The sequence below is a fragment of the Nicotiana tabacum genome, chromosome 5 (assembly GCF_000715075.1).
Source record: "Nicotiana tabacum cultivar K326 chromosome 5, ASM71507v2, whole genome shotgun sequence".
NCBI lineage: Eukaryota > Viridiplantae > Streptophyta > Magnoliopsida > Solanales > Solanaceae > Nicotiana > Nicotiana tabacum.
Genome location: NC_134084.1, coordinates 91310878 through 91335749, shown reverse-complemented (window position 1 = coordinate 91335749; position 24872 = coordinate 91310878). Strand labels below are relative to the sequence as shown.

General features: G+C 37.5%; 1 long non-coding RNA gene across 1 annotated transcript; it reads right to left on the bottom strand.

The window, feature by feature from the left end:
• Positions 1–1722: 1722 nt before the first annotated feature.
• LOC142180621 (uncharacterized) lies at positions 1723–2183 on the bottom strand. Its single transcript, XR_012709239.1, has 2 exons — positions 2128–2183; positions 1723–2023 (listed from the first exon to the last, which is right to left on the bottom strand). It is a non-coding gene; the product is annotated as an uncharacterized LOC142180621 (long non-coding RNA).
• Between the last annotated feature and the right edge of the window lie 22689 nt (positions 2184–24872).

Genomic DNA, 24872 nt, shown 5'->3' with positions numbered 1-24872 from the left:
GGAAAGTTGTCTTGACATCCATTTTCCAAATCTCATAATCATAATGAGCAACAATGGATAAGAGAATCCTTATAGACTTAAGCATGGCTACCGGCGAGAAGGTTTCCTCATAGTCAATCCCTTCTTTCTGAGTAAACCCTTTCGCTACAAGCCTTGCTTTAAAAGTTTGTACTTTTCCGTCTACACCTCTCTTTTTCTTATAGATCCATTTGCATCCAATGGGTTTAACCCCATCAGTTGGTTCTACAAGATCCCAAACCTGATTAGAGTACATAGACTCCATCTCTGATTTCATAGCAGCAACCCACTTATCGGCATCCTTATCATGTAGTGCTTGGTCGTAATTGACAGGTTCGGAGGTAGGCTCCTCAGGGATCCTATCATATGATTCTCCCAAGAGCGTGTAACGAACTGGCTGTCTTATTTCTCTCCCACTACGACTACGCACTACATCAGTTGCAACTACATCACGTTGATTTTGTGGTTGAACCACAACATCATCAGGAACCTGAGTCTCCATGCTATCCACAGGGATATCAACGACTTCTTCCTGTTGTGCAGTCTGCTCAACATGACTCCCACTACTTTGTGGTAGTATGACTGCGGGCACTTGTTCTTGTGGTACATTAAGTCTATTGACATTTCTCCTACTACTAAAGTGCAATGGTATGTCAAAATCGACTTCCGGGGTTTGGATATGGTCGTTTTGATTTTCAGATGACTGAGTTTCCATTCCTTTGCTAAGTTCCTGTAAAACGAGTTTACTTCTAGGAACATGGTTCATCAAATAGTCCTCTTCTAGAAACTTGGCATTTGTGCTAACAATTACCTTTTTCTCTTTAGGACAATAGAATAAACCACCTTTCGTCCCTTTTGGATAACCTATAAACACACATACATCCGTTCTTGCCTCCAATTTATCTGTTTTCCCCTTTAGCACATGTGCCGGACAACCCCAAACTCGAATATGCCGCAGACTAGGCTTGCGCCCAGTCCACAATTCTGTAGGGGTCAAGGGTACTGACTTTGAAGGAACTAAGTTCAGAACATAATTCGCCGTTTCTAAGGCATGTCCCCAAAAAGACGAAGGCAAATCGGAATAAGTCATCATTGATCTAACCATTTCCATAAGAGTCCTATTTCTTCTTTCAGCTACACCATTTTGTTGTGGAGTTCCAGGTGCAGATAATTGAGATGTAATTCCACATTCTGATAAATAACCAATGAAGTCCGTAGAGAGGTACTCCCCATCACGATCAGATCGTAGTGTCTTGGTATGTTTATTATGTCGCTTTTCAGTCTCAGTCTTGAATTCTTTGAACTTTTCAAAACATTCAGACTTTCGACGTAACAAATAAATATATCCATATTTTGAGTAATCATCTGTGAAAGTCACAAAATACTCAAAACCACCTCTTGCTTGGACATTCATTTGACCACACAAATCAGAATGAATTAATTCTAATTTATCACTTGCCCGATTTCTTTTTGAGGGGAAATTTCGTTTTGTCATTTTCCCTTCTAAACAAGATTCACAAGTTGGTAGTGCCTCCACTTTCAATGAACTTAAAGGTCCATCCTTGACCAACCTGGAAATTCTGTTCAGATTTATATGACCCAAATGCAAGTGCCATAAATATGTTTCACTCAATTCAGAAGAACGTTTTCTCTTACTTGGTAAGTCAACATTATTCAGTTCTTTAGGTGGTAACAATTTAGGAATAGAGTCAACAACAAAAAGACCATTAATCAATGTAGCCGAAGAGAGATAACGCTTATTATGAGTAATAACACATTTATCAACGTCATGACAATTAAAATCATAACCATCTCTCATAGCGCTAGAAACCGAAATTAAATTCCTTCTAACGGAAGGTACATATAATGTGTCTTTTAAAGCTAAAACTCTACCACTACCAAACGAAATACTAATATTTCCTAATGCTAAAGCTGGGGCTGCTGAACCGTCTGCTTGATAAACATTGATTTCTCCTTTACTTAGCCGCCGCGTTACCTGAAACCCCTGCAAATAATTGCAGATATGATTAGTGGCTCCCAAATCTACACACCATGACATGGTAGAAACAACCGCTAAAAATGTTTCAACGACAAGTAGATGTAAATCACCTGGTTTATTTTTCAGCTTGGCCAGATAAGTTGGACACTGCTTCTTATGATGCCCGGGCTGCTTGCACTGATAACACTTGCCCTTAGCCTTTTTCACACCAGCAGTCGCGCCACCAACAGAGGGTTTTTGAGCCTTTTTCTTTTTCTGCCCGCCTCTCGGCTTAGAAGAAGAACATGCCTCAAAATTCAATGCCACGGGAGGAGCTTGGGACTTGATAATAGTCTCTGCCGACTGCAGCTCATTCAACAATTTCGCAAGGGACAAATCCATTTTGTTCATGTTATAATTCAGGCGAAATTGCTGAAAACTGTCAGGCAAAGTCTGCAGGATCATTTCAACCTGCGTGTCCTTATCAATGTTAGCTCCAAGGACCTCCAGTTCATTCAGAAGACTCATCATCTTCAGAACATGGTCCCTGACCGATGAACCTTCAACCATTTTGGTATTCAGAAGGGCTTTCATGGCAGTCTGCTTAGCCGCACGATTCTGATCTCCGAACATTTCTTTGAGATTTTCCAGAATGTCATAAGCAGACTCCATCGACTGATGCTGATGTTGCAGAACATTCGACATGGATGCCAAAATATAACACCGCGCCATCTTATCAGCCTTAATCCATTTCTGGTAAGCCTTCTGTTCATCATCTGTGGCATCATCTCTAGGTTTTTCTGGACACACCTCATCGAGCACAAATTTGTACTCTTCAGCAATTAGAACAATATCCAAACTTCGTTTCCAATCAACATAATTTGGACCCTCAAGTTTGTTTTGGGTAAGAATGGCAGTAAGGGGATTAAAAGCAGTCATTGTTAATCTGGGAGACATTAAATATTTAAATAGATCAAATCAGTTTGTATTATGAACATTAAAATTCAAAACACATTATATATATACAATCTATGCACCTTGAACAACAAATTTCGATGGGAAAGAAGCTATTCTAGCAATATACATATATAATGACAGATTTTCACTCCATAAACTTAAACATGTCATACTCAGATGGAGAGTAAACTGTTAATTTAAGCCAAGTGAATATCAACATTCAACATATATTAGTCCCATTGAACCAACATGCATACTCAGATGGAGAGTAAATACAAATAATCAATGACTAGTATAACATAGTGATTATTCATAATATTTTTATCCGATATGGAAGAAGACCTACGTCAACGTGTAAAAACATTATATCACTGATTTTTTAAGCCCGAAGACCAAGGGAATTGATCCCCACAATTACTGGAATTAAAAACAACTAAAAAAAATTTCAGAATTTTAGAAAAACAGCAAAAACACCATCTAAACGACCCCGAACGCCCAAAAAACGACTTCAGTCATGCATAAAATCCATGAGTATTGCTCACTGGGCCGTTTCGCATGGACCTGCCAAGTTTCAGGTCAATCGGAGTCCGTCAACTTTTTGACCTCCGATTTTCTGCCCTAATTCAGCAAAACGTGTTTTTCCGTTTTACATGATAAAATTCAATTTTCAGATTATTTTAACTCAACATCACCAATATTAAAAGGATACATCAAGTTTTCAGAATAATCAACACAACCCATAACAGATAATCACACCAAAAAATAGTGTAGGTTTTCAGAAAAACAAACTTTGCATGTAATTCAAAACTTGCATATAGAACATGATATTAATCCTTATGGTTTATCCTAATTATTTAATTAGACCTGAGTAAGCTCTGATACCAATTGTAGGAATATATACCACAGCGGAAGCAATAACAGAATCTTATTCATGTGTAATCTAAACAACTAGCACGTATGGAGATTTTAGGATTACCTCTTAAAGCGTAAACACAACAAATCTATGTCGTTCTCCAGTTCCTCAGTTGAAAACACACTAGCAGATTTCCACAGTCTTCTACTGTGTTACCCAACCAATAACCGAAAATAGAGAATTTTGGGTGGGCAAAATTCTAGTAGAAACCGCAGTCAGAATCATGTAAAAAAACGTCCAGCCCTTATATCCATATATATAGCTGCGTTTTTTAGGTCAAAACCGTTTTCAAAACCTGTTAGGTTTCCTTCTCCCACTAAGGGACGGTTTCCGCGTTTTCTTTCCCACTAAGTAACAGTTTCCACTATTTTCTATTATTTAGGCACAGTAGGGACCACAGAATTTAATTAACAAGGCTTCCTATTATGATATTAATTTCGAAATTCTAAAACTAATTTCCATCATAATAAATTACGAATTATTCCACTAAAAATTCGTAATTGCACTCCTTAGTTCAATTTCGAAATTCTTCCATAAAACCTTATTTAACTCCCCATGTTAAGATTCAGATACTAATCAATCAAATTAAATTACTAATTATTTAATTTATTGATTACTTCCTTTAGACTTACATTTAACTTATTTCATGTGTCGGATACAAAATCCACCGGTCGGGTTTACACATGAAAACTTATAAGCTTTCATAAAGGAGTATCAATCTCAAAATCGATACATGGATTCCATCAACTAATTATTACTTCGCCAATGTATATCATTGTTATCCAATTTACCAGGCTTATTGACTCGCGAAAGAATCTCGCCTTTTATTAAATCAAAACAACAAGTGACATACACAGCTAATAATAATTATATCAGGATTAAGAGTATAAGTACATTAAATGGACTAGAGAAATTATTTTATAAAGTCAGTATAAAATACTCATCTCTACTTGATCCGTTCAATACATACAAAATGTACTAGCACAAGAAGTTGAAATTAAACCATTCCCATAATCAAGATAAATTATATTTAATTTTGTGCTACAATCATTCCGATGTTTTGTCCAATTCCATCATTAGATTGTGAACATTAACTTTTATGTCTTACAAGAACCGATAATTTAATCTTCCGTGTATAAGCTAAACTCTATACACTAAATCATCTACTATGTAAGCAATGGACGCACAAACCAACACATGATCTATTTAAAATGAAACTTTATTGAATTTAAACAAGTAAATAAATAATTGTTCATAAAGAATACTATAACAATATGCATGACTTATAGTATATTCTAACAGTATCGTGGAATCGCGCTGCTTGGCGTGGAAGGTGTTGGAAGTCTTCCCAAACATTGCCTCAGGCTCTCAATTTGGTTCTTTGTGGCTGCTTTTGTGATCAACATACTGACTCAGCTGCTGAAAAAATTCGAGACCAAGTGTAGGATTTATCGGTTCGTGCCTAGTCCAATGTGCATGGCAATACCATTTTACCTTGGAGGGTACTTTGCGATTGACATGTGTATAGGGTCATTGATTCTATTCATTTGGGAAAAGTTGAACAAGCAGAAAGCTAAAGATTTTGGACCAGCAGTGGCTTCAGGTCTCATCTGTGGTGAATCCTTGTGGGGAATTCCAGCATCTGTTCTTGCTCTAGCTGGTGTCAAAGCTCCCTTTTGCATGAAACTTCATCACTGATTTTAGTACCACATTCCTCCTCCTGTACAGATTTTCTTTTTATCTCCCTTTGTCTAAGTTTTTAGTCTTTTGGTTATTTTAGACTTCTTAGCGTAACATTTTTTTTATGTTTTCTATTTTATTGTAGTAGTAATAGAATTAATACAAGTTTTGTTTCTGTACTTGTCATTTTCAAAATTCTTGAAGTATTTTGCGTGTTTCATATTTTGTTGGTACCAGCTACAAATGGATTATGATTTTAGTTAGTAACGTCAATGTATTGTGTAGTTACTTTCTTCTTTTAATTAAGATTTTCCTCCTGCAAAAAATGATCAGTGGTCTGGCTTTTAGCCATGTTGGTGACCATCAGAGAGTCTGACTCTAGTACTATTATATTGCTGTGATTATTGGCCTGATGCCTATTAAAGCTGGTCTGTACAGGGCAAGCAAATGCCATAATAAGATTACTTGCATTGCAGAATAGTTGGAGAAATGTCCATCTTTAGTTGGATTCCAGATGATAAAATCTGGTAGGTTCTGACTTCCTATCTCTCGATTACCAATGTATTGGACTATATATGTCCTCCGGAACAAAGTTCCTAAGCTTGTGCTGTTTATGAACGACATTGGCCAAAAGTGTTCCAGTTCTTATTAATAAAGTGGGGAGGTTGTCTGTTTGTTACATTGGTGCTTTCATTGAGAGTCGAACTCAAGGCAATTAAAGGAGAAGAACAACTACAATCTCTTATTATAGCACCAAGCATTGCCATGTATAGGATGCTTATTAATTGTCTGCCTGAAACTTGAAAATAATGACGAACCTGAGTGTGTGTTGACAAAGATACTTATTAAACAAGGTGCTTGTTCCAAACAAGGTGCTTGTTCCAAACAAGGTGCTGTACAATACCATCCTTAATTGTCGCTGCTAAGATGGAAATATCCCGAAGGCTCTATAGGTAAATGAAGCCAAGAGGTTAATACCTGGACTGCACATGTATCCTGGTTCAGTACTAAAGTTTGTACTGTATACAAATTCTCGTTTTGTCTCTGCACTAAGGACAAGATACTAAGGTGTTTGAGGCAAGCTGTTGTGGAGATTTGCTACTGGAAAGTTTGCCTTTGGTTCTCTCAGTTTGCTTACTGCTAGCTTCTTTGCAAAGACGGCAAGCAAGGTCATGTCGCTAGGGAAGGCAAGCTATGATGGCACTCAAGTTGATAACTCTATTAATGTCTGCTAATGGCCACATAGAACAAGACTTGAAAGTTTTCCTCTATTTTCAGCGCCCCAGGCACCGAGAATCGGTGACTTGGGCATTGAAATTAGTCATTGTTTATTTTTCTTTAATTTTTGCTCCAACTCGTGCACATTCACTTGATTTCATTCCCTATCGATTCATACACACACAGAGGCGGACTCAGGATTTGAGTGCGACGGAGACACCACTGTATGCTAATCACCAGCGATAATATTCTAAAGAAGAAGAAAAAACACCGAACATATATATATATATAGATTTCTTCGCAAAATGGGTGCTATGGGAAGAGAAGGAATAAAATTAATTAAGTCGACTATTGTGTATTAATGCTAAACTATAAATGAAATAAAAAAAAAGATAAAAGTTAAAAAAATAATTTGCTATTAAATATAAATTATATTGTAATCAAAGAACTAAAATATTAATGAAGTTAACTATTATATATTAGTACTCAATTATAATTGAATTCAAAAAAACAGAGAGATAAAAGTAAAAGATAAAGCAATTTGCTATTAAATATAAATTATATTGTACTCAAAGAATAAAAATAGAAAGGAGGAAAAAAAAGAAGCTAAAGGGCCAAAGGGGGTTTTGAACATACGTCTCCAGCAAAGTTGGGAATTTAAGGCCCCAAAGCAACCACTTCTCCCATCCGCCTCTTTGTTTTTGGGGGCACACTTAAAATATTTAAGGGGTCCCATATATATATATATATATATATATATATATATATATATATATATATACAAGATTCTGACGAAACTAACGGGGTCACGTGACCCCTCACCTCACCACATAGGTCCGCCTCTGCACACACATACATACATACATACATATATATATATATATATATATATATATATATATATATATATATATATATATATATATATATATATATCAAATAATATATAACTGAGAATATTACATAATATAATTGTTTAACCAAAAATCTGAGTCTTTGGTCAAAGCTAAAAAGAAATTCGGGTTACTGATAATCAGGAGACAAAAATAAAATACTTTTGAGAATGATGGTAAAAAAAGCAAATAGTTGTGTATTTCAGTGAATTCTCAGTAGTATTCCGTGTCCTTACAAATGATGATACTTCTTCCTTTTATAGATAATTCTAGGTAAAGGAATGAAGCCTCAGCTTTAATGATATAATCATGAGTAATAAATGACATTAAATAAGCCGTTATACAATCATTCCTATTAAATACCAATTTTGTAACGTATCAAGTATTTAATAATGAATTTGGACTCCTTTCTGTCATCAGATCTTTGTCTTCAATGCCTTCTAATCCGTTGGCTGTAAATAATTTAAATTGGTACGAGACTCATATCTATACGTCGTCTCGTGCCTATTTAAATTCTTCTTCCCGTGGCTGTCTCCATCCGTGCCTCTTAGTCAATTGCTGCGCTTTGACCATTTAACTAATCCACGTGTCATGCCACATCATCTTTAATATAAACTCAGTTTTTTCCCAATACAGATAGTCCCCCCACTTTCCATTTTTTTATCAATTAAATAATTGGGAAATGGATCTTCATGTAAAAGGAATTTTTGCCACAATTAATGCTCATGACAGTATTAACACCTCAGTAGTCTTTTCCATTTAATGTTCTGCCCATGTGTCATTTTCTAATTGATTCCGCTATTCACACCCTTTTTCGAGACTTCTTCATTCTCACTATTTACGAAGTGATAGCTGCCTTTATTATAGGCTTTCCATCATTACACTTCTAAGGTTGACGGTTCCCATTTTACACATAACTTTTTCTTCCTTTGTCTTCTTCACAAATCTTCAGCACACACTTCCTTCTTAACAATGTCTTCTTCAAACCCTAACCGTAAAAAAGTTCCAATTCTAGATCAATTCCCCAACGCCCCTGTTAGACACAGAAGAGGCGGAGGAGGTAGGCTTCGAACAGGGTTAGAATCTACTCGAGACGGCTCCTCTGGTTCTTCTTCAAGGAGTTCTATCCCAAAGGCCCCTTCTTCTAAAAGTAGGGAAATTCTTGATTCTTCTCAAGAACCCTCAGTTGATGAAATAGTTCCCAGTGATTTGTCTTTTGAAAGTGACAAAACGTCTCTTCAAAAACAAATTACAAATTTAGAAAAAGCCGATACTTACCCCACAATAGTAACCGAGCTTACAATCCCCACCATAAGAAGAGATTGTAACTGGAAGGATAGTCTCCGAATGTCAATTCCTTCCCCAAATCAAAGAATTTCTTCTTTTAGAAGTGGGTATTCTTCTGTTTATACTTATCCCTTCACTTTAGGTTTTAATCTTCCGATTGACCCGGTTATTCTCGATTTTTGTCGTTTCTTTACAATTTGTTTGGCCCAAATCGGTCCATTAGTGTGGAGAACAGTGGCTTGTTTGAGATATTTATCCTCCAAGGCCAATGTCAATTTCACCTTTTCTCACCTCATTCATCTATACCATCCTAGCTTAATACGCCATGGGGTTTTTACCTTAACTGAACCTGCAAAAAAGTTTTGGTAAATCCTGAAGATGATAAAGATCGTGGATGGTATATCCGTTATGTTGTTGTTCGTACGGTGGACTTGATTGGCGAAACAAATATTCCCTTCCCTGAGAAGTGGAATTTTGAACGTAGGTTTCTTTTTATTTACCGTACCTACTTTTGAGAATTTCAAAAGAAAGTTTGTTTTTAACCTCGTCTCTTCTTGGTTTTTGTAGCAACCATGAGAGATGTGGAACCTATTCCCAACTTCCGTGGTTGGGTAGACTCACTTTTGAAGATTGCTTCTAGGGAGCAGAGAACTTGGAAATCAATTTCTTCCTTACATGGCTGGAAGGTCAAAACACATGGTATCCCCCTTTTTATATGTTTTTTTTACATGTTAAGCATTTTTTCCTCAACTTTGATCATGTATATACATCCTTTAACCAGGATTCGGCATTAGAGGAATGACGGCTGAAGTAGCTATGGCCATTCGCATGTCTGCGAATGCTGCTCTTGATTTGGATAAGGCTCGAGCCTTGCTGCCAAAAAGGAAAGCTACAAAGGAAAGTTCTGAAGAAGAAGAGGAGGGTACCTCCCTAATTACCAGGCCAAGGGTCAGGAGACGAATAATCATTGATGATGAAATTGGAAACACTACTGCTCGAACCTCCACCACCGAGCCTGTTTTGATTCATTCTGACGAGGACACCGAACCAAGAGATAATAATGAGTCAATTCAGCATCTTTTTGACAGTGGTTTCTGTCACACCTCCTTTTTGCGCGCCCGCCCCGAAGGGTTAAATGCGCGAGGGAGTTTTTCCAATTTAAGTGACAATATTCGAAATGGAATTATTTATTTAATTCAGTGTCGCCACTTGGGAAAGGTTTGGCTTTTGGTGTCCCAAGTCACCGGTTTATCTTGAATCCCAAATCGAGGAAATTTTCGACTTTTCCAAGTGAAGTCTGCGAACCAGAAATTCTAAGTAAGGAATTCTGTTGACCCGAGGAAAGGTGTTAGGCACCCTCGAATCCCGTTGTTCTAGCACGGTCGCTTAAATTGTTATAATGGCTAAATATCTGATTTAAATACATGTTATGACTTACGTGCTTTTATTAAGTTTAAACCGCTTTTATCATTATCACTTATTTTTATAGAATTGCAACGTCGTGAAAATGCATCTCGAACCACGTCACAATCAGTGCGCCCGTGATCGTCAACACATTTTGACTTCGTTGAGATTTGGATTTGGGTCACATCAATGTGCACCCGAATTTAAGAATATGATTTAATTAAGCCGAGCCTAAAGAGTCTAACGCGTTATTATTTTTTGAGAAGGCCATGAGATTCACTAAACGGCCTAGCCTGAATTCTAAATATTATGATTAGTTGTTGAGGGCCCCGCAATTTGCATTTTTATTTGGCGAGGCTCATCTCATTATTTTTTAAAGGATAAACCTATAGTGATTATATTTTCTATTAAGTTCGTCTCTAAAAATAAAAGAAAATCTCTTAATTATTTACATGCTGAAAACGTAACTTATTAGTTATTAGTTTACGGCTAATGCGATTGGAAAATTGCGATCGAGTTTGTACAAAGAAAAACTGCTTTCATTTTTATATTCTATTATTTACTAATGCTGGAACATGAGAGGGATACACAATAATATCAAAGCCGATTAACTATTCTTCAAGTAATTTAAACGAGCATTATTAGATGAAGACATCATACATATGCAGCCTCATTACTAATTAATTAATCGACTACATTTTTATACAAAGAGAGGAAAATTAATATTCAAACACAGATCCAAACAAAAGAATTCAACAGGAACAGGAGCCTGATTAATATTTCATTTTTCGCTTCAAGCCAAGAGTGTACAAATGTGTACCTGGAAACAGCAGTACAAGAACAAAAGAAGTAGGAGTCAGCGACAGTAATAACGCGGCAACAACAGGTTCAGCAACTCCGCAAAACCAGTAACAACCAGTAGAATAACCCAGTAACAGATTGAAAACTCAGCAGTGCAAAAGTACAATCGCAGTCAAAGCAGAAGAGAGAAAAGATACGAGATGCAGTAGTTTCTGACTTTTGAATAACACTCGAAGAAAAGCAAACAGAATTGTTCGAGTGAAAGTTCAAATTGTCTTTCTCTTTTACTATCACAAACTCTCTCCAAGTATAAAAGTATGTCAACTCTCAAGTGTAAAAAGAATCTGTCAACTCTCTCTAAAAATCCTCTCAATAATATTCAACTCTTTTTCTCTCCCCCCAAAAATCTCTCTTAAAACTCTCAAGTCTCCCCCCAATATCAAGAAATGACTCTATATTTATAGCAAGACCTTGCCTTGAATTCCTAAACCCAAATTATTCCCCCAATGACATGCTTTGTCCCACTATCAAATGTCTTCTTTATTTTAAAACTTTGTCCCCCATGCCTACATTAAATAAATGCCACATTACCAACCCATTACAATATGTCCCCCATGCCTACATTAAACAAGTACAAGATTCTTCAACCCATTACAATTTGTCTTCCATGCCTAACATAAACAAATACAATATTCCCCTCTATTACATTATGTTTTGTCCTATTATGTTAAACAATTATATCAAAAACCCCACCCCATTATATTTGTCCCTCATGCTTAACATAAAGAATCAAAATAATGTTCAATTACCAAACAACCCCTCCGACCTTATTGCAATTACAAATCTACCCCCGAATGCAATGCAATTTACCAAATTACCCCCATCAGCTCTAAACACTCAATTAATCATAACTTGACCAAAATATGATCAAGATGACCAATTTCTCAACAATCTTCAACAACAATTATATGAACACCATGAACAACACAAACTCCAAATTAATGGAAATAAATCAACCATATCGGGAACCAATCCTGGTTAATTTAGATCATCAATGGATGACCAAAGATACAACAATACCAACAACAATATGCATGATTCAAATTAAATCAACAAATCACAAACAAACATGAACTCACATTAAATCACTGGATTTAAACATGAACTTCAAACAAAGATGAACATGAATTAAATCTGTTTCTTAAGCGACAAACATGACGGATTCTAACGATTTAAACAACATTAACATTTTCTGGAAAATTTATAACAACATGAAACAAATTGAAGAAATAATTAATTAAATTTCAATTTGAATCTAACAAGCATTAAACTAACAAATATTCATTTAAACAACAACAAACATTCATTTAAACAACAATACGAACATGAAATAAACATGAAAAACAATTAATTAATCTTTCATTTGGAATCTGAAAAATTAATTTAACAAACAACATGAACAAACTAAAAAATTAATTCAAACGATAAACAAAACAAACATTTGTTGATTTTAGGTTCGAGAAATATCAAAACCAAATATGGACAAAATAAAACTCAAAAATCTACTAACCGAATTGAAACGACGGACGACTAAACAAACAACGAACTTGACGAGCCTCGACCAAAGCTCGAACTAACAGTGACGAACACGATTAAGAAGTAACTGAAGCAAGACAACGATCGACGCGGCAGCAGCAGCTGGAGCAGAAACAACAACGCATCGAAGAAGACATGAACGAGCTGGAAAAGATGCAACGAGCTGGAGCTGGAAAAGATGCAACTCAGCCATGGACAACGAGCTGGAACAGCCGAAACATGAAGAAGACAGCATTGTTCGGACTGTTCGCAGTCGAAGACGAAGCAGTAAAGCTGGTTGTTCTGATGGGGAAGACGAAGCAGAAGGCATAGGCAGACACGGATGAAGATGAGAATGGAGCAGCTACGCGGGGAGGAGGAAGGCAGCCATGGACGTCGAGCTCAAGCTCGATCTTGACGCCGGATGACGAGGATGAAACAGAAACAGTCGTGTGGTCGCCTGGGCTGCTCGTGGTCGAAGACTAAGCAGCTGCGACCTTGGTTATGGTGAAGCCGAAGGCAGCGGGGTGGGTCATCAACGGGGTTGTTCGTTCATGGCTATCATTGGGTGGTTGTGTCGCTTGGTTGTTTGAGCGACGAACGAAGGAGGAGGAGGAGCCATGAACGTTGGTGAAGCTGAAGACGCAGCTGGGTCGTCCATGGTGAGGGTGAAGGGCAGCCATGGTTGTGTGCTTGGAGTTTTGAGAGGATGAAGAGAGGAGGCGGATGAGTTAGTGTTTTAGGGTTTTTGTTTTGTTATTTTTTGTTTTGTTTTTGTGTTTAGACCAAAAAATGAAGAAAGGGGTTGGGTATTGGGTTAATGGGGCGGACCTGGTCGACCCGTGTGAAGTGGACTGGGTCGTGGACAATTGTTTGGGCCTGGGGTTGAAAATTGAAGAAGTGGCCCAATCCGATTTTTATTTGTATTTTTGTTCTCTTTTCTTCTTTTATTTTCTAAAACTAAATTATAAAAATACTTAAGTTATTATTAAGAACTAAATTAAATTATAAAAGCGCAAATTAACTCCCAATAACAATTAACGCACAATTAAGTAATAATTAAGCATAAAATTGTTCATTTGGACATTAAATGCTAAAAATGCAAAAAATGCCTATTTTTGTAATTTTTAATTTTTGTAAAACTAATTTAATTACTAACAATTGTATAATGAAATCCTACATGCAAAATGCGACATGTTTTTATATTTTTTATTAACTTAACAATAAGCAAATGCAGACAAATACAAATGATTATCCAAAAATATCACAAAAATACTCAAAATTGCACACCAAGGAAAATTATTTTATTTTGCATTTTCTGGGAGTATTTCTCATATAGGGCAAAAATCACGTGCTTACAGCTGCCCCTCTTTGCCCGAAGACACGAAGGGTTTTCGCGCAAAGATAAAGTGAGCGATTTTTGCCTATCCGAGTACTCTGTGTGAAACATTGTTTTTGAAAAAGATTTAACCGAACCTCTGCTTCAAAGGTTTCCTACATATCCCTGGCTAAAGGGGAATCAGGTTAATGTAGTTCGGGAAGTTTTGGTAGCTGGGACTACCATAGGATTGCAATGCTTGCTGTTACTGCTGTTGCTGTTGTCACCGCTGCTTTACTGACCGCCTTATTACAACCAAAGCAAAATTGAAACTGAACTAAACACTTATATGCATGTCAACTGCTAGTTACAAGATTCCTATCTATGATTCTTTTGCGACTTGATCTTGGGTCTTAGCTGATTCTGCTTGTAGACTCCGATCTGAAACTTGATGCTTGCAAGTTGTAGGCGCCTATTTATTTCTACGATACTGAATAGGACGGGGTTGTTAGAACTCGGGACCTTGATCAAATCTTGGAGCGATCCGCCTTCCATTTTCTCCGGTGTCTCGGGACATCTTTTTTCTTTTTCTTCTTAGATTCTGAGTTGAGACTCATCTTGTGGGTCATTTCGATCCGTGTGGCTCGAGGTTAGACCTGCGGGAAAAACAAATGAACGAAATTTTCTGCCCCAGTTTCACTAGGAAAATTTCGTGAATTATTCGCCAGGAAGTGCATAAAATTGATGAAAGAGGATATGCATGCTCAGTTCAGGGTTGGAGCCCTAATATCGACTAGCTGGGGAAAGGTTCAGTTTAGAGTCGAAACTCTAATACTGACCAACTGGGGAAAAGTTCAGTTTAGGGTTTAAAACCCTAATGCTGACCAAAGGAAAAATTCAGTTTAGGGTTTAAAACCCTAATGCTAACTAAAGGAAAAGTTCAGTTTAGGGTTTTAAAACCCTAATGCTGACCAAAGGAAAAGTTTAGTTTAGGGTTTTAAAACCCTAATGCTGACCAAAGGAAAAATTCAGTTTAGGGTTTAAAACCCTAATGCTGACTAAAGGAAAAATTTAGTTTAGGGTTTAAAACCCTAATGCTGATTAAAGGAAAAAGTTCAGTTTAGGGTTTAAAACCCTAATGCTGATTAAAGGAAAAAGTTCAGTTTAAGGTTTAAAACCCTAATGCTGATTAAAGGAAAAAGTTCAGTTTAAGGTTTAAAACCCTAATGCTGATTAAAGGAAAAAGTTCAGTTTAGGGTTTAAAACCCTAATGCTGACTGAAAGGGAAAAGTTCAGTTTAGGGTTTAAAACCCTAATGCTGACTAAACGGAAAAGTTCAGTTTAGGGTTTAAAACCCTAATGCTGACTAAAAGGAAAGAGTTCAGTTAAGGGTTTAAAACCCTAATGCTGACTGAAAGGAAAAATTTCAGTTTAGGGTTTAAAGCCCTAATGCTGGCTGAATAGAAAAAAGTTCAGTTTAGGGTTTAAAACCCTAATGCTGACTAAAGGAAAAATTCAGTTTAGAGTTTAAAACCCTAATGCTGATTGCATGGAAAAGCTCAGTTTAGGGTTTAAAACCCTAATGCTGGCTGAAAGGAAAAGAGTTCAGTTTAGGGTTTAAAACCCTAATGCTGACTAAAGGAAAAGTTCAGTTTAGGGTTTAAAACCCTAATGCTGACTAAAGGGAAAATTCAGTTTAGGGTTTTAAAACCCTAATGCTGACTGCATGGAAAAGCTCAGTTTAGGGTTTAAAACCCTAATGCTGGCTGAATGAAAAAAGTTCAGTTTAGGGTTTAAAACCCTAATGCTGACCAATGGGAAAATTCAGTTTAGGGTTTAAAACCCTAATGCCGACTGCATGGAAAAGCTCAGTTTAGGGTTTAAAACCCTAATGCTGGCTGAATGAAAAAAGTTTAGTTTAGGGTTTAAAACCCTAATGCTGACTAAAGGGAAAATTCAGTTTAGGGTTTAAATCCCTAATGCTGACTGAAAGGAAAAGCTCAGTTTAGGGTTTAAAACCCTAATGCTGGCTGAATGAAAAAAGTTCAGTTTAGGGTTTAAAACCCTAATGCTGACTAAAGGGAAAATTCAGTTTAGGGTTTAAAACCTTAATGCTGACTGCATGGAAAAGCTCAGTTTAGGGTTTAAAACCCTAATGCTGGCTGAATGAAAAAAGTTCAGTTTAGGGTTTAAAACCCTAATGCTGACTAAAGGGAAAATTCAGTTTAGGGTTTAAAACCCTAATGCTGACTGAAAGGAAAAAGTTCAGTTTAGGGTTTAAAACCCTAATGCTGACTAAAGGAAAAGTTAGTTTAGGGTTTAAAACCCTAATGCTGATTGCATGGAAAAGCTCAGTTTAGGGTTTAAAACCCTAATGCTGGCTGAAAGAAAAAAGTTCAGTTTAGGGTTTAAAACCCTAATGCTGATTGAAAGGAAAATTCAGTTTAGGGTTTAAAACCCTAATGCTGACTGACTGGGGACAAAGTTCGAGAATACTAAACGATCTTTTTTTTTGAATTTTCTTGTTTTAGTAGAAGATAAAAGGGAGTTTCGTGGAAACTTACCTTTCGAGTGAAATCATCATTCCCAAAGTATTTCTTATACCCGTGTACCTTCTTCTTTGGGTGACACCTGCTTCTTGCACGGTTGTCTTGGATTATACCTGTTTCAACTTTTCAGACAAAGATCAATTGTTAGTTCGGAAATGACGGTCGGTTTGGTGACCTTGATCGTTCCAGTTGCTTTGTTGCATCCTTATTTCTGTCGCGAAGTCTTGCCGTTGATTGGATTCAAATGGCGAAACTCTTTTAACTGCTCAGGCTTTGTATTTTCAGATTTTGTGATGATTTGCCTTGCAAGGCTCTCTTTTATTTTTCTTTTTTTTTTGGGTCCCATCTTGCTTGGAGATTCTCAACGGGGATTTTATTGGGGATACTCTGTGGGGATTTGTACAAAAGGAAGCTCTGTGGGGGGGGAATATTTACAAAGTGGATTCTTTGTGTGGATTTTTGTACAACGGGGCATGCTGGGGATTTGTTTCAAAGCGGTTTTTCTAGGATTTGTTGGGGTAAGATCTTTGGGGAATTTTTACAAAGGGACTCGCTGGGGATGTGCTGGGGAGATTCCATTTTTTTTTTAAATATTGGGGAGACTCTGTGGGGGATTGTACAAGGGGAGACTCTGTGGGGATTTGTACAGAACGGACTTGCTGGGGATTTGTTGGGGCAAGCTTGCTGGAGAATTTTTACAAGGGGACTCGCTGGGGATGTGATGGGGTTTTTTTTTTTTGGCATCTTAGGAGAAAGATTCATCAGACTAAGATTTTGATCCTAGGAGAAGGTTCATCAGACTAGGTCTCTATCTTAGGAGAAAAATTCGTCGGACTAAGATTTTGATCCTAGGAGAAGGTTCGTCAGACTAGGTCTTGTTTTTTTTGGTATCCTAGGAGAAAGATTCGTTAGACTAAGATTTGGATCCTAGGAGAAGGTTCATCAGACTAGGTCTCTATCTTAGGAGAAAGATTCATCGGACTAAGATTTTGATCCTAGGAGAAGGTTCATCAGACTAGGTCTCTATCTTAGGAGAAAGATTCGTCGGACTAAGATTTTGATCCTAGGAGAAGGTTCATCAGACTAGGTCTTTTCTTTTTTGGTATCTTAGGAGAAAGGTTCATCGGACTAAGATTTTGATCCTAGGAGAAGGTTCATCAGACTAGGTCTCTATCTTAGGAGAAAGATTCGTCGGACTAAGATTTTGATCCTAGGAGAAGGTTCATCGGACTAGGTCTTGTTTTTTTTTATTCTTTTTTTTTAATTATTATTATTCTTTTTTCTTTTTTCTTTTTTTTTTTGCATAGCTTCTTCCTTCGAAGACTACCTCCCTTGAGAGTCGTTTTGCCTTTCCCCGAAAGGAACCGCTGAGGATACCGACTTTCCAACCTTGTGTTGGACTCCTCGCAACTGCTAGGGATAATACTGTTGGGGAATTATTTACTTACATGTTGGGGGTACCTGACTTCCAGAAAATTTTCTAAATGGAAGGAAAATTTTCTGCCCCAGTTTGATAATATCCATGTGCATGCATTTCTGGCATCAATGCCATTTCCCTTACCTGTTTCAAATCAAACAAAATTTGTTAGTTTAAAACATGGTGGTTGGTTGTGATACTCCCACTGGGATGGTTTTCCCTTTCTCCTTCCTTGCTCTACGCTCCACAGCTTGTTGGGGGATGATATTATGTGCTGGGGATAATCCCTTTCTGCTGGGGATATCCCTCTTCTTTTGCGACATAGCTCGGAAACTGGCATTTCCCCGACCTTTTAGTCTAGTATGAATTTACCAAATCATGCTCACTGCTCTCCCTGCTCTGTTCATGGGCCTTGGCCTTGAGGTTTATAACTTTTGATAAAGGCAATGGTATCCCTCTTGACACTTGTCAATCCTTCTGTCAATTCCCTTTTGCTGGGGATATCTTTTTGACAGTGGCCTCACGTTTGTTCCCTGCTGACTATACCACTTGGATGTATTAGTCAGATCTCATTTTGGAAAGCTGATGGCCTATTTTGAAGTCAACTCACACTTGTTCTGACCAAACAGACTCTATTGGGGATTTTTTATGAAAGAAAAATAAAATAAAAGGGAACAGAATAAAAGGACAAAAGGAAAAAGATGACCTTTTAACAAATGAAACTATAAATAAATAAAAAAACTTATCAAACGCAGATACCGACTCTAATGGTCATGACATGCATATGCGGCCTATCCTCCGCCGTTAATCATCTTTCGAGATCTTCAATTGGCGATACCCCATCTGATTCTCAATCTTATTCGACTTGTAGTGTCCGAAGGGTTTTCACTATCAAGTCTCTCTTATTTTTGGTTCTTTTCTCAGCTTTCATCGCCTTATGGTGCCTGTGAAGGTTTTCACCAATAAGACTCTCTCGTTTTATATCTCTCTCCAACTGGGGATTTGGAGTGTTGCCGGTATGACTCTTTCTGTTGGAGATTAGAGTCCTTTCTGCTGTGGAACATAATGTTATGTGCGCCGGTAAGACTCTTCATTTGTCTGACTTGGCATCTTTTGAAGACTGATCAGAAGGTCTTTCTTTGGACCGTAGTGTGGGTTTTGGATAGGCTAGAAAGAAAGGGTATAAAAGGCTCAAAAAATACATTAATTTTGGGTTATTAGTTACAGCCTTCGGAATTAGATTTATTTACAACAAACGCAACCTTTGCCCCAGTTTCTTGCTTGGGGATATTTTAATTGATTTTTTTTCATTTTTCAAAACTATGACCGAGCCGTGAAGCGCCTACGTATCCTCTTTGAGGAATCAGGTCAAACGTAGTTCCCAATTCCTCGTCTTTCAGTTGACTTTCTTTCTTTGTTATCATTTTTCTTTTCTTTTTTCTTTTCTTTTTTTTTCGTTTTGTTGTTTTCTTTCTTTTTTTCTTTTTCTTCGTTGCTACTGATTCCGAACGAGGGGTATGAAAGAAAGTAAATAAGGCTCAAAAGGGGTAACGAAGGATAAAGTGTTTAGGTAGCAGAACAAAATGTCTTCGTCATTCCAGTCTTCAAAACATGCCAAGTGCAAACAACACAATTGAGCATAGATTTATAGTCTCTTCCGATGGTGCTGGACTTGACAATTATGTTAAACATTTATTTTTCCTTTGTCATTTCTAAGCACCATTGGGCGACACTCTCATTATCATGAGCGACCTTCATGCCAATTTGGCGAATTTTGCTTTTAACGGTTTTCTTTGTGCTTAACTTGCCCCAGTTCCACATGACTCGAGCTCTGAATAATCTCAAACCGTCCTTATTTTCTTTAAATGGTCTGATCGCCTTTCCGGGGTTTAATGATTAACTTTAAAGATTAGGCCCAAACTGGGTGCGCATGTCATGTCCCTAGAATCGGCAGTGAATGAAATGATAAAAGTATTAAACAAAGAGATGACTGGAAATAATAAAAAGACCGGATTTGCTTTAGACTACCGGTGGAATGGATTGAGAAAACCAAACAAACCAGAATAAAATCCTAACACAAACTGGACAAAATTTAAACAAACTGCTAGGACGAAATGGAAAGATAAGAAGTTTTGACACAGGACAAAATCCAAATTACAACCTTAATAATCCGGACAACAGAAATGACAACAAAATAAGCCACCAACAGCGTCTCTCTCGCTAACCAAAGAATGGAGCGGCCTCCCACTTCATCAAAAACTGGCATCTTAGCCACTGAGCTTTGCATCAATACTGCCAAGACCATTACCAGCTTCAACATCATCAACCTCTGTCAACAAATTCTCGATAGGGCTCGAGTGCTCCATGTCACTGTTATTGATCACAATCCACCCTTCTTGGATCATTCTTTCTATTTCTCTTTTCAAATTCCGACAGTTTCCCACATTGTGCCCCTGGGCATTAGAATGGTATTCGCACCTTTTAGAAGGGTCAAAGATTCTAGCACGTGGGTCCACACGATTTGGAGGAATAGGTGCAATCATGTCATGATTCTTTAACTTCTCAAATAAGCTTTCATAGGACTCTCCTATTGGTGTAAAATTATCTTTCAACCTTTGTTCCCCTTTATACCTCTGGCTTGGATGTGGGTTATAGGGCACCTGAAAATTTTGTGGAGACTTCTGGAGATTTTGTGATGCTCGTGCTCGCCTCCTGGGGCGTTTTGGTGGCTGGACAACATACTGAGGTGGAGCGATAAAGTATTGAGGGTTCTGAGGTGGATAATACTGCTCAGGGGAGCCATGAAACATCTGAGGATGCTGCTCACACCTTCGAGATGTACTCCTGGGACCTCTTCTAGACCCTGATGTCATCATGATTTCTTCAATCTCCTCATTTGTGTCGCTAAGATTATCAGACTCAACCCGGACAACCTGAGTTGCGGCTTTAAGAACAACTTGACTTATAATTTTGCCTGTCTTGAGACCATTCTCTACCATCTCTCCAATTTTGATTGCTTCCGAGAAGGTTTTGCCAATTGCGGACACCATGTTTTGAAAGTAATCTGGCTCTTGCGCTTGAAGGAAGACAATAATTATCTCGTGGTCATCCATGGGTGGCTTAACTCGAGCTGCTTGCTCCCTCCATTTGATGACATATTCCCTGAAACTTTCACTTGGTTTCTTCTTCAGGTTTGAAAGGGAAATGCGGTCTGGGGCAATGTCGATGTTGTATTGGAACTGTCTGACAAAGGCCTATGCCATGTCACCCCAGACATGCCAGCGAGACGTGTCTTGATCCATAAACCATTCGAAGGCTACTTCCGTAAGGCTTTCCGCAAAATAAGCCATTAACAACTCTTCATTTCTTCCCGTACCTCTCAATTGATTGCAATACCTTTTCAGGTGGGCTATGGGATCTCCATGTCCATCGTACTTTTCAAATTTGGGAGTCTTGAAACCAGGCGGCAAGTGGACATCGGGGAACATACATAGATCTTTGAAGGCAACAATCTTTTGGCCTGCCAGCCCTTGCATGTTTTCCAACCATTGTTCTAAGCTTTTCACTCTTTGGGTCATTTCTTCTTGTACCGTCTTTCGGGCAGGCTTCTCAGTTTTCTCCGCAAGATCAAACGAGTACGAGTGGTACTCAGGAGAGTGGTACTGCTCTTGTTGTGTCGTGAATTGTGACTCATGACGAGGAACCCTCCGACTCTGAGTCTCTGGAGCACTTGTAACAGCTTCGACGTTAGTTGTCATTTTTCTTTGGACCTTGTGTCGGCCGCTTACCACAAACCGACCACCTCAACTTTCTTTGTAATTCAAAACAGAACATGTTAGAATGGACTCAGTCGGTCCTTATTATTGTCAATATATCTTTTTCATCATTTTTCGATTTTTCATTTTTTTTTGTTGTGGTCGAATCTTATGGAGATTGCCTACGTATCATGACCCCGCATGAATCAGACCTTGCGTAGTTCGTGCCAATAAAAGATAAACTATCAAATTAAAACACATTTTTCAACTTTCAAATTAAAACAAACTTGGTTGCAAAAGTTTAAAAACTAACCATACTAACAGACTTTTGAATCAAAGAATTACGAACTCAAAACAAACGGCCAGTTCCTTTCCCCGTTTGCCAAAACAAAAGACGGTATTCACCTGACCGCTGACTCTTTGATTTTTTTTTTCAAATTACAATAAAAGACTTGGTGTTGTAAACACGGCCCCTTTAGCGCCTCGGGGACGAAGATTTATAAGGCTGTGTGGGTCAACTTAGACCAAAAATTCTAAACATGACCCAAAGGTGGCTATTTATGCAAAGTCAGCCTTCCGGCGTCCCTTTCGGGAACATTCGGCTATTTATGACAAAACAGCATCACCTGACTTATTTACGGTTCTTTTATCGTTTTTCAAATTAGAAAACTCAATATTGCAAGCACGGCCTTTCAACGTCTCGGGGACGAAGATTTTTAAGGCTGTGTGGGTCAACTGGACCAAATCTTAAAGAATGACCAAAAAGGTGGCTGTTTATGCAAAGTCAGCCTTCCGGCGTCCCTTTCGGGAACATTCGGCTATTTATGACAAAACAACAGCACCTGACTTTATTTATGACTCAATTAAAATTTGACATGTTTTTATTATTATTATTATTATTTATTTGTTTTTGGCTTTTTAGCAAAAGGTGGGGTTGGACCCGATGAGGGTTGCCTACGTATCTCACATCCGGTGAGAATCAAACCGGCGTAGTTCTCGCTCGTGAATAGAGTAAGCAAACTAACCCTTTTTTTTGGAATTTTTGAAAGAAATGCTTTAAAAGAAGAAAGAAGATTTTTTTTTTAAGAAAAAAGAAAGAAAAGAAAAATGTGTTTTGGTTGATTTTTCATTTGTTTCACCTTTTTCTACGGAAGAAAGAATATATTTTTTTTGATTCATGATGTTGCCTCTTAAATTTTGAAAGAGGGACTTTTAAGAAAATGATTTGGAATTTCTGAGTTTTTATTTATTTACAAAAGCACTTCTAAAGAAAAGTCCTAATATTTTAGGAATTCAATTTTTCAGCTATTTTTTTTTTGAACATTTTACAAAAGAGAGATTAAAAAGCAAAGAGTATTTTTTTGGATTTTTGTTGCTGATTTTTAATTCTTATTTCATTTTTCATATGAAAGATTTCAGAAAGAGGAGACTATTTTTTTTTATTTGAGTTTAAAGAAAACTTCTATATTATTCTTTATTTCTTTTTTTGTATTTTCTAAAGAAAAATTTATAAAGAAAGAACTAAAGGAAAATATATGTTTTTTGGATTTTTGAAAATTGGGACCGGAACCGATGAGGTTTGCCTACGTATCTCACATCCGGTGAGAATCAGACCCGCGTAGTTCGGTTAAATTAACCGAATTAATTTAGAACAAAATTCTTTCCTTTTATTTTTCAACAAACAACTTCCCAAAAATAAAAGACTATTTTTCTATCTTTTTGTTTTTCTTTTTCTTAGTAAATAAAACATTTTCCCCTTTATTATCGCAAAATTTCGGTAGAGTTTTGACAGTAATTGGGCATTGCTATTTTTCAAAGTAGAAAATTAGCCTTATACACTGTTATTTTTTTTTATTATTATTTTTCTGTTTATATTTTCAAATACTCCAAAGTCAGGCAACATGCATGTCCGAGACAAATAAATGCACGGAGACAAATAGGATGCAACAGGATGGTCTTTTCATTTCAGGTTGCTAGTCCTAGACGGACCCAACCCCTGTGTTGAGTCCCCTAAGTCAAATGCAACATGATGCAAATAAGCGTTCCTACTAGGGATCCGGCATGAAGTCAAGTTATTCTAGGTTCGTAACCTGGGTATTTGTTCTAGACTGTGTACCCGAGCGGACAACTCGAGTCGAGGAGGGGGCTACGTACCGGGGACCCGCGAGATCGTCTGGCTTTGTAACTTGTCCGACCTCTTTCTTATTTCAGGTATTGACACTAACAGAATAGGGAGTCTCGACCAGCGAGCTTCTCCCCGGAGGTAAGAAAAGAAGGGTTTCGGCACAGTTTATATACAGATTAGATAATATCAAAGCGGTAAAAGACAACATTTAGCACGTTATGCAAAAACATGTAATAAAGATCAGATAATAAAGTCAAATATAACAATTATTCTAAGCTCGAATTCTTGAACTCTGAGCCAGTGGTTCTGGGTTAATTCCCCAGCAGAGTCGCCAGAGCTGTCACACCTCCTTTTTGCGCGCCCGCCCCGAAGGGTTAAATGCGCGAGGGAGTTTTTCCAATTTAAGTGACAATATTCGAAATGGGATTATTTATTTAATTCAGAGTCGCCACTTGGGGAAGGTTTGGCTTTTGGTATCCCAAGTCACCGGTTTATCTTGAATCCCAAATCGAGGAAATTTTCGACTTTTCCAAGTGAAGTCTGCGAACCAGAAATTCTAAGTAAGGAATTTTGTTGACCCGAGGGAAGGTGTTAGGCACCCTCGAATCCCGTGGTTCTAGCACGGTCGCTTAAATTGTTATAATGGCTAAATATCTGATTTAAATACATGTTATGACTTACGTGCTTTTATTAAGTTTAAACCGCTTTTATCATTATCACTTATTTTTATAGAATTGCAACGTCGTGAAAATGCATCTCGAACCACGTCACAATCAGTGCGCCCGTGATCGTCAACACATTTTGACTTCGTTGAGATTTGGATTTGGGTCACATCAATGTGCACCCGAATTTAAGAATATGATTTAATTAAGCTGAGCCTAAAGAGTCTAACGCGTTATTATTTTTTGAGAAGGCCATGAGATTCACTAAACGGCCTAGCCTGAATTCTAAATATTATGATTAGTTGTTGAGGGCCCCGCAATT